This window comes from Planococcus citri, chromosome 4, assembly GCF_950023065.1.
Source record: "Planococcus citri chromosome 4, ihPlaCitr1.1, whole genome shotgun sequence".
Classification (NCBI taxonomy): Eukaryota; Metazoa; Arthropoda; class Insecta; order Hemiptera; family Pseudococcidae; genus Planococcus; species Planococcus citri.
Window position 1 is genome coordinate 40,767,847 of NC_088680.1, and position 13,259 is coordinate 40,781,105.

A 13,259-nucleotide genomic window follows, 5' to 3' on the forward strand; every position below is an offset into this window, starting at 1 on the left:
CAAATGCAAAAATGGGCGGAGGAGAGCTGCGGCACTGGTTAAAATTAATCTTTTGGCTGAAATTTTCAGGATTTTCATTTTTAACCAAATGTGATCAATTTAAGTAGATATTGAAAGTGATCAAATTCAAACTTTCCAAATAACGCTTCCGTGTACTTTTTTTAATTTTTCAAAAAATAAAACTCGATATTTTTTTGAAATTAAATTTAAAAAAAAAATTAATAAAAAATCATGGAAGTATCTAGCTTTTTTTTGTAAGTCTTGAAATTTGCACACTTCGAAAAAATTCAATTTTTGCTTTTTGTATTTTAAAATTACTTTTTTTTTAAATTTGACACTTAATTTTTTTGAAATTACAGATTATACGACTAGAATGCATTATTAAATTATTTAAACAATAAAAAACTCTGAAAAATCGTCTCTTTATCGTGAAATTCCATCCATCATTTTATTTTGAAGCCTACTGCAATTCACATTGAGTTTTTTTCAAATTCATAAATTCAAAAGGAGAAGAGACAGCTGGATTTTCAAAAACTTGAACAACGATATCAAATCACTTGCGTAAAATTCTGAATGGTGGCACCTTTTTTTACATTCTTTCACCTAATTTTTAATTCAGATCCAGGATTGTTTACCGGTTATAATACCTTCTTTGTTAAACACCCAGTACCTTGGTGAAAAACAAGTAAAGTATAGAAATAGGAAACGCCAAACGGTACCCAACGCACACGCGATTAGCATTCAAGATGGTTGATTTTGATTAAGTTTAGTTGCATTTTTCAAATGCAATTTACTATTCGAATCCGTTATTTTGAACAATGATGGCGTGATGTGATTACAGCCGTATAATGGTACGACTATGTCGTCCTCTTCGTGAAACCATAAACTCAGACTACTTTACGATCCTCGGACTCGTACTCTGCACCGCATCGTATTGTACATAAAAAAGCAGAAAAAGTCTTGGTATAAGATGGTCTTAAATTGCAAATTCGTACTCGGCTTAAATGTCGTAACAATTAATACGTTTACTTTATAGGCATATTTACTTCCCACTTCGCACAATTTAATTATTTCCGCTTTACGGGGCCATGGTCGATCATTGAAAAATTATCCATCGATTGCGAACCGTGAAGCGAAAAAAAAAACATACACGTAAACGAGTAGGTAGGTACTCGGGAAAAATTCGTATTAAATTCTTAATGGAATATGTATATTTGGTGAAAATTGAAAGTTATAATAATTTTTTTGGATGGGGTTCAATTTGGAAATGGGCCACGATGAAAAATGCACATGGTATAGATTTTTTTTGCGAGATGCATCACTTTGAAATGTGTTAAATTGCGGTTTTAACAACCGACAAGGACGTTTTGCCGAAAACCCCCTCCTCTGCGCTTTGCTGCGCTGCGTTCGTTGCATTCCATAGAAAATTTCCTGTTCGCCAAGTAGGTACCTCACTTGCTCGTCTGCACAAGTACCCATATTCTCTGATGCCGAGTACCTACCTATACATGAATAATCATTTATTCTCGACGTTCGATATTGAATAATTATTATACGTGACATCTCGCGCTCGTATTTCATATGTACTTATGATACAGAAAAGGGGGTAAAGACGAACGGGGTTGGAAAAATGCCACCATATAGTACAGGTTTGTTCGATATTATACGAGAAATAATCACACATCACGTTTTTCTACCGCAGCGACGAGCTATACCTTTCATTATACTCAATTGTTGTCATAGTTTAAGCGAGCTTTTATGTTAATGAGACTTTAGCACTGTACGTTTCAGCATCAAAGTCAACTCGTACACGAGTTATTATTATATTCCATCTATACAGCATCACTGTGTGTACTTATATGTGCAGTAACCTAGAAAAAAAAACACGACTACATCATCGATGGGCTAACAGGACCCCCATACGAGCCGATATTTTCAATCATTTCGGCTTTCGGCAAGCACAGCGAAAGTAGTTATAAACTTGATTAGAGACAAATTTGATGCACATCAAGGCTCATTCACGTGTCGGAAAACTTGAAAAGAGAACCGGAACAGGTATATTCGACGATAAAATAGCCTCGTATACCCGCAGCACCTAATACACCTCCTTCTTAACCGCATACATACATCAAAACATTGACATTACATCGTATTGTACAGTTTATTCAACCTATTCTGCATCATAAAGTAATAAAATAATAACGTATGCGAGACCACAAAAATTCCACTCGTTTAGCGGATTACCAGCACTAGCTGGGCAACATCTGCATCTAGTTACAGTACAGCTTTTTTTCCCTCCTCGCATACAATGAATTCAAAATTTATAACAGCAGGATATGGAGAATTTTCATGAACAACGAAATATCCATAAGAATACCGTATGTAGTTGTAGATGTATGGTACCTACTTGAACTTGATCATAAAAGAACAGTTTTATGATTAGGCGAGTGTACCGAAAATACATTACATTTATGCAATACGATATTTGGCATCGTTGCGCTTCAACAATTTTTTCGACGAATTTTTTTCTAAAAATTATGCCACAAATGCCAACTGTACTATTTATAATTACGAATAAACAATGCGCTATACTTGAAGCAATCACACGAAGTGTTGGGTTGGTCTTATATTATATCATACCTCTGGTGCCATTGAAATTTGCTAATACCACCGAGGATTATATGGTTTATGTTTTCATAAGACGACAGCTTAACGCAAATGTGATGTGACGTTTTTAACGTAGGTACGTAGTACGTACATTATTTGGTTAAAAAGATCTAAAAAAGAGGAGAATGAAGAGAATGCAAATAACATGATCAAAAAATGATTCGTTTGAAAAACGTGGCAACGTCGCAGTATTGATCGTTATTGAATATGAATTATTTTTGGCTGAAAAGGTCAAACGTGATGGCCAAAGCCAAAACATGGCCAAAACGTTTTACTCATATCTCTATAATGCATAAATTTGTTAAAATCGCGTAACTCAGATTCTTCAATTTATTTTTAAGAAAAAGAACAACAGCTGTCAATCACTTCAGAAACTTTTTAAAAAGTCTATACCTACATCGTTAACAATGCCTGGGATGAAATTTGATGTTTTCCAAGTCAGAAAACTCCCTCTCCCTCCCGTTTTTGTAGTAAGCACAGCATTTGCAAATGATAGAAAAAGGTGTTAGCACGATATTTTTCATTGACAAAAGAAAGCGTTTGCACTACAAATTTCGAATCGTTCATTAACAAGTGAATCTGCTTTTAAACGAATTGTTTACGTATAAATTGATTCAATTCTCAGTGAATTGTTTGTGAGAGAGAGTATTAATTGATCAATTCTCCAATTTATGAATCAATTCGTTCGCGAATGATTCACCAAAAATGATTCAATTCGTTCGTGAACGATTCACTTGAACGAATCGATTCGTTTGCGAACGAGTCACTTGAACGAACCGATTCGTTCGCGAACGAGTCACTTGAACGAACCGATTCGTTCGCGAACGAGTCACTTGAACGAACCGATTCGTTCGCGAACGAGTCACTTGAACGAATCAATTCGTTCGCGAACTAGTCACTTGAACGAATAATGATTCACCAAAAATTATTCAATTCGTTCGTGAACGATTCACCAAACTTCAAGTAAATAAATCGATTTGTTTGCGAACAATTTACTTGAACGAATCGATTCGTTTGAGAACGAGTCACTTGAACGAATCAATTCGTTCGTGAACGATTCATTAAAAATTAAGTAAATGAATCGATTCGTTCGCGAACGAGTCACTAGAACGAATAAATTCGTCCGCGAATGATTCACCAACTATTGATCAATTCGTTCGCGAATGATTCACCAAAAATTATTCAATATGTTTGTGAACGATTCGCCAAAAATTAGGTAAATGAATCGATTCGTTCGCAAACGACTAACGAGTCCCTTATTTGAATCAATTCGTTTGTGAACGAGTCACCAATACGAATCAATTCGTTCGTGAACAATTCACCAAACTTCAAGTCAAGTAAATGAATCGATTCGTTCGCGAACAATTCACTTGAACGAATCGATTCGTTCGCGAACGATTCATCAACAATTATTCAATTCGTTCATGACAACACTATTGCAAAATGCAAATGATTAGAAAAAAATTATGAAAACAGAAGCAGTTAGGTTGTATTATTGAAAAATTATTGAAAAAAAAAACAGCGGGAGAACCCTTTGACTACTGATTATCGGTTCACTCATTTTTTTTTTTTTTTAGTGGAGCATGGAGCGTCATAGAGTAACTAATACAAAAAAACTGAGATGTTCAATCAAAAAATTCTATGACAGAGGTTTAAATTGAATAAACAAAGCCCAAAAATTTAGTAAGTGGATGTAAAAATAGAAAAAAAATAGTAGTTTATAACCAAAAATTACCGGTAATTCGCTAAAAAAATACCAATTATTTACCAAAAAAAAAAAAAATGACCAGTAATTTACCAACTAAAAACATTACCAGTCGTACATAATTTATCTACCTACCAAAAAAACTTTCAGTAACTTACCAAAAAAATTGCCGGTAATTTACGAAAAATTCGACAGCAATTCATCAAAAAATTAAAATTACCAGTAATTTACTGGAAATTAATAACAAATTACCAAAGATTATAGAAAAACAATCAAATTTTACCAGTAATTTACCAAAAATTGTCATGTTCTACAATAATTACCAATTTACCAAAGATACCAGTAATTTCGTAAAATTAGATCAAATGCATTTCACTCCAAATATTGGGAACTGATCGAATTTTTTACAATTTTGCGAAAGTTTAATAACATAGCAAGAAAATTCTTAAAAATCGGACAAAAAGCTGAAAAATCAGAAACCTATGAAGTAGGTACTCTCAAAATTTGTTTTGGAAATTGATCAAATTTTTGTTACAAGTTTTTAAAAGTCCGGCACAGACGCGAAATTGTGTCACTATTGGACACAATTTCGCCGCAAAAAACATATCAGCGTCGATTTCACCTAAGGAAATTTTTTTTTAAAAGAGAGGCAGAAATCGATGCAAATTTAATAGAAATGTTTTTTACATAACTATAATAAGGTGTGTATATCGAGCTCATTACGATGTTCATCTAAAAAGATACTCGAGATAACACGCATCAAAAACCTTATACATATCAAAAGTTACGCTGAAATTTTCTCTTTTTATTGTGCAATCTGGCAGCATTAGGTACCTAAGCATACTAGGTAAAGATATATGCGCATTCTATAAGAGTAATTACTTTATATGCTCGTTACACCAATTAAAAAGTACGCTTGTTGCTCTTTAAGAGAACTCCGAGGTGGTTAGAATTTCATTTTATATACGTTTTTCCTCGTAGCCTGCAAAGCCGAGGAGGCCTATACTCAATCAGCGTTTGCTACACACACGCTATAAGAACTTTATTGAAAATTGACTCGCAAGCTGAAAGTATAAAGTCTCTACTGGCAAAAATAATACGATTAGGACGACTGAATCACGGTTCAGAGATTTTTTTCAAAGAGAGTGTGTACTATACGCGGCAGGCAATCGAAACAAAGGGAATAGTCATTTCAATGGAGCAGCTTGCTGCTTTAAATTGAATTATGACGATACGAGAAGCTGGACATAGGACGAGGTGAAGAACGAGGCGGTAATCCTACGATGGTACAAAGTGCACAGGTGTGAGTAATTAGTTTTTCGATTACCGTTATTTTCTGGTTTTGTGGTTTCGAGTGATTTTTAATTTCAATCTAACCCATTTTTACGTAACGCTCGAGCTGCAACCATTTCTCAAGTTCGCATTCGTATATTCGGTTTTACATGTTACCAAGCTACAGTATACCTATACAATCTTACGTAGGCGCTACGTTTAATTAATTTCCCTTTTAAACTGTACGAGTAATTCCCCTCGCGTCGCGTAGGTACTCCTTCGCTGGGTATTCGGTAATTAACGGCGCTCGTTTGGAGGTATTCGACCTTGCGGACTTGTCGCCAAATTATCTTTTTCGTTTTGATCGCGGAATTACGATTTGTTGATTTTTAGCCATGGTGGTTTCGCGAAAGCTGTCATCAAGAGGATACCGGCGCGGCGTCGCGACGTTTATCCGCATAGACGACAGCGACATTGTTGTGGTTGGAATTAAGTATAAACGGTATCGTGGGTTTGCCAATTACCGCAATGATTAATTTTCAAATTAGATGTTGGGTTATATATTTACGGGATCGCTGAATATTACGAACGAGTAGATCAAAAAAATTTATATATTTCGAAATAATACCCTGGAAAATATAAAATTGGAATTCCAGCAATTTTTTTACACATTTTGATCAGATTTCGTCAACTCTAAAACCAAAAAAATTGTTGATCTCAAAAGGTCAATTTAAAGGGATTTATGCACACAAAAATTTTCGAAAATGGAAAAAATTTTTCTGATTCTATAACTTATTCAGCTAAAAAATTGAAAGAATAATTTGAAGATATTGGGAACATTTGGGACCAAGGGTATGTAAGGAGGAAGGGGACAGGAGTTTGAATTGCCTCAAAGTTTGATAAATCCGTACTTTGAATCTTAAAAGAATTTTGAGGCATTAAATTGAGAATTTTTGAGAAAAATTTTCTACAACATTTTTTTGATTTTTTTCAACTTTGAGGGGCTGTTACGAGGGAACCTCTCGAAATGTTCGCCTCTGACTTGAACAAGGCCGTAATTTTTTGAAAGAGCATGGACTGGAATCTCTACAACCACAATTTCAGCTACCAAAATTGGTTTTTCGATTTTTGACGAATTTTTGAAAGCCAAAATTGCCCATTTTCAGCGATTAAAAATTATGAAAATTAATCCTGAAACTAAAATCAATTCCCCAACACCGGATTTCGCCATTTCGAGCAATTTCAAAGCCTTCAGTGCAATTTTTAATTTCTCTAGGTGTGGAAATTAATTAAGGCCCTACATTACCCGAAATTACGCGTACTTATCAATAATTGAATAAACTTCTAAAAATTATGTACCTTTTTAATCTTCATTTGGCTTGAACCTGAGGATCATATCGTAAGCTCAAAAACTGACGAAAAAATCAAGTCTTTTTCGCGACATGCGAAAACATACTGTCCAAGAGGCTGCTGTCCATGTACCTAGAAGCAAACAGAACATAACACGTCAGTAAGACATTTCTTCGAGAAACGAGTTTATTATAACACTGATTATCAGTAATTTATCAAAAAACAACAACAGGAAACACGTGTTGAACTACAAATACCCTAACACGAGTCAATTACCAATCTACAAATACATGTAATTATTTCCGTATCAAAACTAAAACGTAGAGCTCCTTATCAATATTCACATTCTTCGCGAACAAGTACCTATTCAACAGTATAGAGGTGTTTCATTTTCTAATAATTTTGAGAATAAGAGAAAGAAAAGGAGACAGATTGAACGAAATTATACTATTAAAAAACGAAACACTCTTCGCGGGTTCGGAACCTACCGCATCACTTTGTTGATTATCTGCCGAGTAATTCGTTTGGCACAAGACGAACGCAAACATCACCCAACTAATTTCCTGTCAAGTGTAGCACTGTTGTAGTGCGAGACCCGTTGATGCATAAAAAAAATGACGTCGAGCCGTTAAACGATGCACATCACAGTGCATCGCATACCTACTCTTAGATCATAGGGCCAGGGTGCGCATAACCTGTTGGAAAATTTTTCTCGCTCATAGATACGTATACAGTAGAGCGAATGAAAGAGTAAGATAGAGATAGAGAGGTGTCATTTTGGCAGAATCTCTAACTGTATAGTGAAGATGCTGGAGCGCGTGTACCAAGGTTCAGTTACATCTTGAAAGATTACCAGAAAGTGATTACATTTTCACGGCTAAATTGTTTGCGTAATCCATTAGATCGGTAATTAGGCACGCGTCTCCGGTACAATGACAATGCTCGTTCGATATTTCCGCACGACGGTGCTTTTCCGCGAGAAGAATTTTTTTTTCCATCAACGTGGGTAACTTTGCTAATTCGCGTTGTGCTCGTAGAATGCGCATTCCGGCCCAGGATAAGTTGACCTTTTCTTATTGGTCACCGTAACACGAGCGTGGTGGATTGTCTCATTCAGCATGCTTAATCGTATAACAACGTTGCAAGGTGATGAGGAAGAAAACATTTCGAGTTTTCATCGTTCTCGTGAAAAAAGGTTCAATTCGAGTTGAAAATTTTCAAAATTGATTTCTTCGAGTCCTATTTCAAAGTAGGTTACAACTAAAGGTACCAATTTATACAAAATGGGAAAATTTCCAGGGGAAAAATTGGTTTCCTCGGCTTATAGCCTGGGGCTTAGGTGTGGTGCATTTTTTTGATAGGGAACGGGAAAGTGCAACAAAAAATGAGATCTCATTTTCAACAATAAAGGTGCCCCAACTCTGGAGTCTGCAGCAAATTTTTGAAAGTGGACATTTTCGAAAAATTTCACTTGTGAAAGTTGATTTTGGACAGTTTTTAAGGAATTTCGTGATATTCTGGAATTTCCAAAGTATGGCTAAAGGCTGTAAAATGGTCAAAACAAGAAATTAGTTTTGTAAAAATTTTCAACTTTCAAAAATCTATAGGAGGCCCCATCTCTAGCGAACTGCTCAAAACGAATTGAAACTTTTTCAATCGATTGGTGGGGGGGGGGGTTGAAAATGGAGTGCATATCAAATTTCAGCTTTTTAGGTAACTTTAGTAAAATTTTGTTTTTTTCCATTTTTGCCTCAAATTAATTTTTTTTAATTATTTAAAAATCAAAAAATGCACTTGAGCATCTGATATGAAACATGAATTTAGTAAAAAAAATTTAAAAATATTCTAACAAGGGAACCTCTTGAGGTGTCTGCCTCCGATTTGAACGGGACCGCAATTTTTGGAAAGAGCATGCTCTAAAACCCCCAAAACCAAATTTTCAGCTGCCCAACTTCATATCTAGATATTCGGCGAACGTTTAAAAATTCAAAATTGACTGTTTTTCAAAATAGAAATATCCAAAAATCAAAAATATCCCGTTTGCGAGAAAATTTTTGGAATTTGCGTGAATCGCAGTAGCCGTTCTGGAGCCTCCCTTTAAATTTTGGATATTGTTATTAAGAAAAAGCTGGTCAAAACCACTCTTGAGGTGTCCCCTCCAGAATCGGCTCAAATGTGGATAAAGTCGTTAAACAGGTTGAGTATAATACACAACTCGATTTCCAGCTGGCCAACTTCATATTCACACCTTCAGAAGCAAATTCAAAATTCTGGAGAAATTGAAAAATCGCGCTGGAGGCTCCAGAATGGCTGGAAATGGCGAAATTCGGCCTCGTGGGGTTAATTATGATAAAATATTGCGATTCGCACAAATTCCGAAAGTTTTTTCGCAAATGGGAAATTTTTGATTTTTGAATATTTTTTATTTTGAAAAACAGTCAATTTTGAATTTTTAAACGTTCGTCAAGTATCGAGATATGAAGTTGGGCAGCTGAAAATTTGGTGTTGGGGGTTTTAGACCATGCTCTTTCCAAAAATCGCGGTCCCGTTCAAATCGGAGGCGGACATCTCAAGAGGTTCCCTTGTAAGTTGAAATATGTAGTACCAAGTATCATTTTTGTCTAATTCTTGGGTACCTAATTTTATTACAAAACGATTTTTATGAGATTTTAAACGATTTTTGTATATTTTTACGCAATTTTGAATCATACAACTACCTATATGCTTAATTAACCAAACATTTTTAATGATTCCTTTCTCTTAGGAAACCGTGTAACCGCTGCTTCGATGATTTTATACAATATTTGCCTCGGGCGCTACTAATTAATACTATAACTACAAGTTTTTGTGATTGTAGATTTTATTTTCTTAAAATTAAACGGAATAGGTAACGATGCAATTCTATCAGACCTTGAAACGAAAAAAAAAAAAGAAATTCATATAGATATAAAAATATTTTGCAAACGAATGATTAGTCTAAAAAATTCCAAAACAGTTGCGAACGATTCATTCGTCTTATTAAGATACGATAGAAAATTCTCCATAGTTAATATCGAGTCATCGAGTTAATCATAATTCAATTAGTCAAGTTCTTCCTCCTGCTTATACTTTGCTCTGTGAAACTTGGCTACATTTCTGATTATTTTTTCAATATGCAAATCAAGTTGAATTTGTACACGCGATAAATAATTTTCGAAGAGAAAATCTATGGCATGCTGCGGTGTAGCTTTTCTGTACCATTTTGTGAATTTACATTTACATTTCGAAGGGACGTGAGAAGAAAAGGGAGGAAAGGGCGAAGATCAAAAAGATATTCAAATGTCTTTTCTCTCGCAGGTAATTTGATGTTTTTTTTTTCTCTATCTGTTTCTGTAGTATTTAGTATTCTGTCGTAGCTCGAATATGCGTCAAGTCGACCGTGTCCCATATTTCTCGCAGGTCTGTTCGATGAAAAAAAAAAAAAAATGAAATGAAACTCGTAAAGCGCGGAAAATTTATACCCAAGGTTAACGAATTTGGTATTCGGCAAAATGCCGAAGTTTAAATTAATTTTTTTTTTTCATTTTACTCGTAATATTGTACCTACCTAAAATAATCAAACGCTTAAAGAATGACTATACGAATTAAGTCGTAGATAGTCTCGTTTGGCTGATCCGTTATTATAAACGCTAAGCGAGCGGTCATTTAACGCTAAATTAACGCGTAAACGCCCATCATTAGCTAATAAATATAATTCGTGATTTAGCGTACGTATTGTATGTACCATATTTAAACGGGTTGTTGGGTTTAATTGACTAGACGTACGGTATGGTGCGGTGTGTGTTTATTCGTTATGAAATAACAAGTGGCGAGCATCGTCGATTATATAAGAATGAATGAAAATGAAAAGTCTCCACGATACTGTCATTTAACCCGGCAGCAGACCATCAGGGGGCATACATGAAACCGAAAGTCAACCGCTATAACCACTTTGTATGTATGTTTTTAAGCGTAATTTAAACGTTCATGTGACAACGGCGACCATCCAACTAAAGGTTATAGAGCACATCGGTCGTCAACGAACCGAGCGAAAAAAAACACATACGCATATTTACCTTGAATTTTGACCGTTCGTATGCAATTTCTCCGAAAATCTTTTGCTTTTTACCAAACGTTTCAAATATGTGGAATACCTTGATCTTTTTTTCTCAAGTTGAGAAATGACCAATTTCTTTTGAAATTATTGAAAGTTTATCCTTTTAATATTGCTACTAAACATCGAAAAGTCGATTTTTTTACCCATCGTCTTGAATGAAAATGATGGTGGAAATCTTAAAATTACAGTAATGTACCAAGTAGAGTACCTAACATGAAAAAAAACAGATTTTTTTCAATTCTAAGAGGAAGTGTCCTTCAAGTTTAGAGAGTTTTTTCATAGGTATAAAAGTTGAGATCATCTATGTCAAAAAGGTGGGGAGCTATCAATCCTTAAAATTAGGGCGATTTCCGAAAACCATCGTTTTTTAGCTTCACATAACATATCGTAGGAAATGACACCCCTCCACCCCCTTCTAAAGAACCATTTGAATTTCTAAATTTCTCACCGGATTCGATATCATTCAAGTTCCAAGCACGTGTTGAAAAAATTCAAATCGTGAAAATAAAAGTTTTTCATGGTTTGAAAAAATCAATCAAACGTATTGTTTCCAGATTCATCAAATTACCCCGATCAAAAATCGGCAATTTTGCTTACATTTTTGAAGTTCGTGTTTTTCAAAATGTTTTCAATTTATGTACTAAGTAAGTATAATGAAAATTGTATCACAGATATTTTTATTTAGGTAAATCCTTCAAAATTCAGTCACCTTGCGTAACTACGAATATACTTCATATATTATTGGATAAACAGTAATCGGATCATTGATTACGTTAAAACTTCTAAATCATGATAATTATTACCCTACGGGAGATTAAAAATTAATCTGAATTATTATTGAGAATATCTACAAGGAAATTAAAAACGAACAGTTTCACATGCAATGTTGCCAAGCTTGGCAGAGCTCTTTATTAGGGTAACATCGTTCTAACCAACTGAACGCATATTCACAAAAAAAAAACAACTCAAGGACTCCGATCAAACTAAAATCATTGCCTCAATGAAAAATTTTAAACCATGATTTGATATTTCAATTTTTATGGAATATTGGAGAAATTATACTTATACGAAGAAACCATTTGAGGTGTTCGTCTTCGATTTGAATGGGACCACGATTTCCGAAAAAATCATATTTGTAGTTTGAAACACCCTACAATCAACATTTTAGCTGGTCAAGTTGATTTTTCAATTTTGAGCGGATTTTTCAGGTCCCAAAACAGATCATTTTCGGCGATTTGTGTTTTCAATTTTTTTTTTTTTTTTTTGGGTGTTTGGGTGTTTGTAATTCCATGATTATTACATCCTCCATGTGAATTTCATATCGAGTTGGTAAGGTTGAGTTTTCAAAAAATGAATCAGTAAAAATGATGAAAATTATTCGTGAAATTTTTGGGCTTCCTGCAGAAGTTCAAAAGTTCTGAAAAAAATCGAAAATCGCGCTGGAAACTTCAGAATGACCTAGAATAGTGAAATTTGGACGGGAAGGGGGGGTCGTGGTGGTTTTAGACAAGATAAACCATTCGTGTAAATTTCAAACATTTTTCCACCGACAGGAAATTTTTGATTTTTTGAATTTTTTGCTCCGTAGGTAAATATTAGGATGGTCAAAAAAACATTCGAAGTGTCCACCTGGAAATCGATTTCAGCTTTCTGGAGAAATTCAGAAATTTTGAAGGGATTGAAAATCATGCTGAAAGCTGCAAAATGGCCGAAAATTATGAAATTAAGTTCAAGAGAGTTGACATTGGATTGAAGATTAATTTCCATAATTTTTACGGAATAAATACCTATTCTTGGAAAAAAATAAAATCATAAATTGTCAAAAATAGTCAATTACGGATTCTCAAAAATTCACCAAAAATGGGGGTAAAGTCTCTTCTCCCAATAAGGAAAGTACATCAAATCATAGATATGTTTTTTTGCTAAGATTACTTAATAGATCAATGCTTGGAATTCCAAATGTAAAGAAATGTCTGACAAAATATCATAAAATCATTTTATAAATTTTTTATAGTAATTCATTAATTTTTTTACACAATTTCTCGAAACTCAGATTAACATCTAAAAGTCTACTTCATTCAGTATGGATTAACCTTCTCAAAAATTGGTGAGTTTTTTCAAAGTTTTTAA

At 34.3% G+C, this 13,259-nt stretch overlaps 1 protein-coding gene across 2 annotated transcripts in view; it reads right to left on the bottom strand.

Annotated features, from left to right (window-relative positions):
• The window catches only part of Mgat2 (alpha-1,6-mannosyl-glycoprotein 2-beta-N-acetylglucosaminyltransferase), an 89,129-nt gene that overhangs the window by 46,990 nt on the left and 28,880 nt on the right, over positions 1 to 13,259 (bottom strand). Inside the window, exons 1-2 of one of the 2 annotated variants that reach the window (XM_065359939.1) lie at positions 7,483 to 7,502; positions 7,004 to 7,126 (exon numbers count right to left, since the gene is read on the bottom strand). The gene's annotated coding sequence lies outside the window, so the exon portion shown is untranslated. Of the gene's footprint in view, positions 1 to 7,003; positions 7,127 to 7,482; positions 7,503 to 13,259 lie in introns of those variants that run through there. The other variant, XM_065359938.1, reaches the window with a different exon arrangement.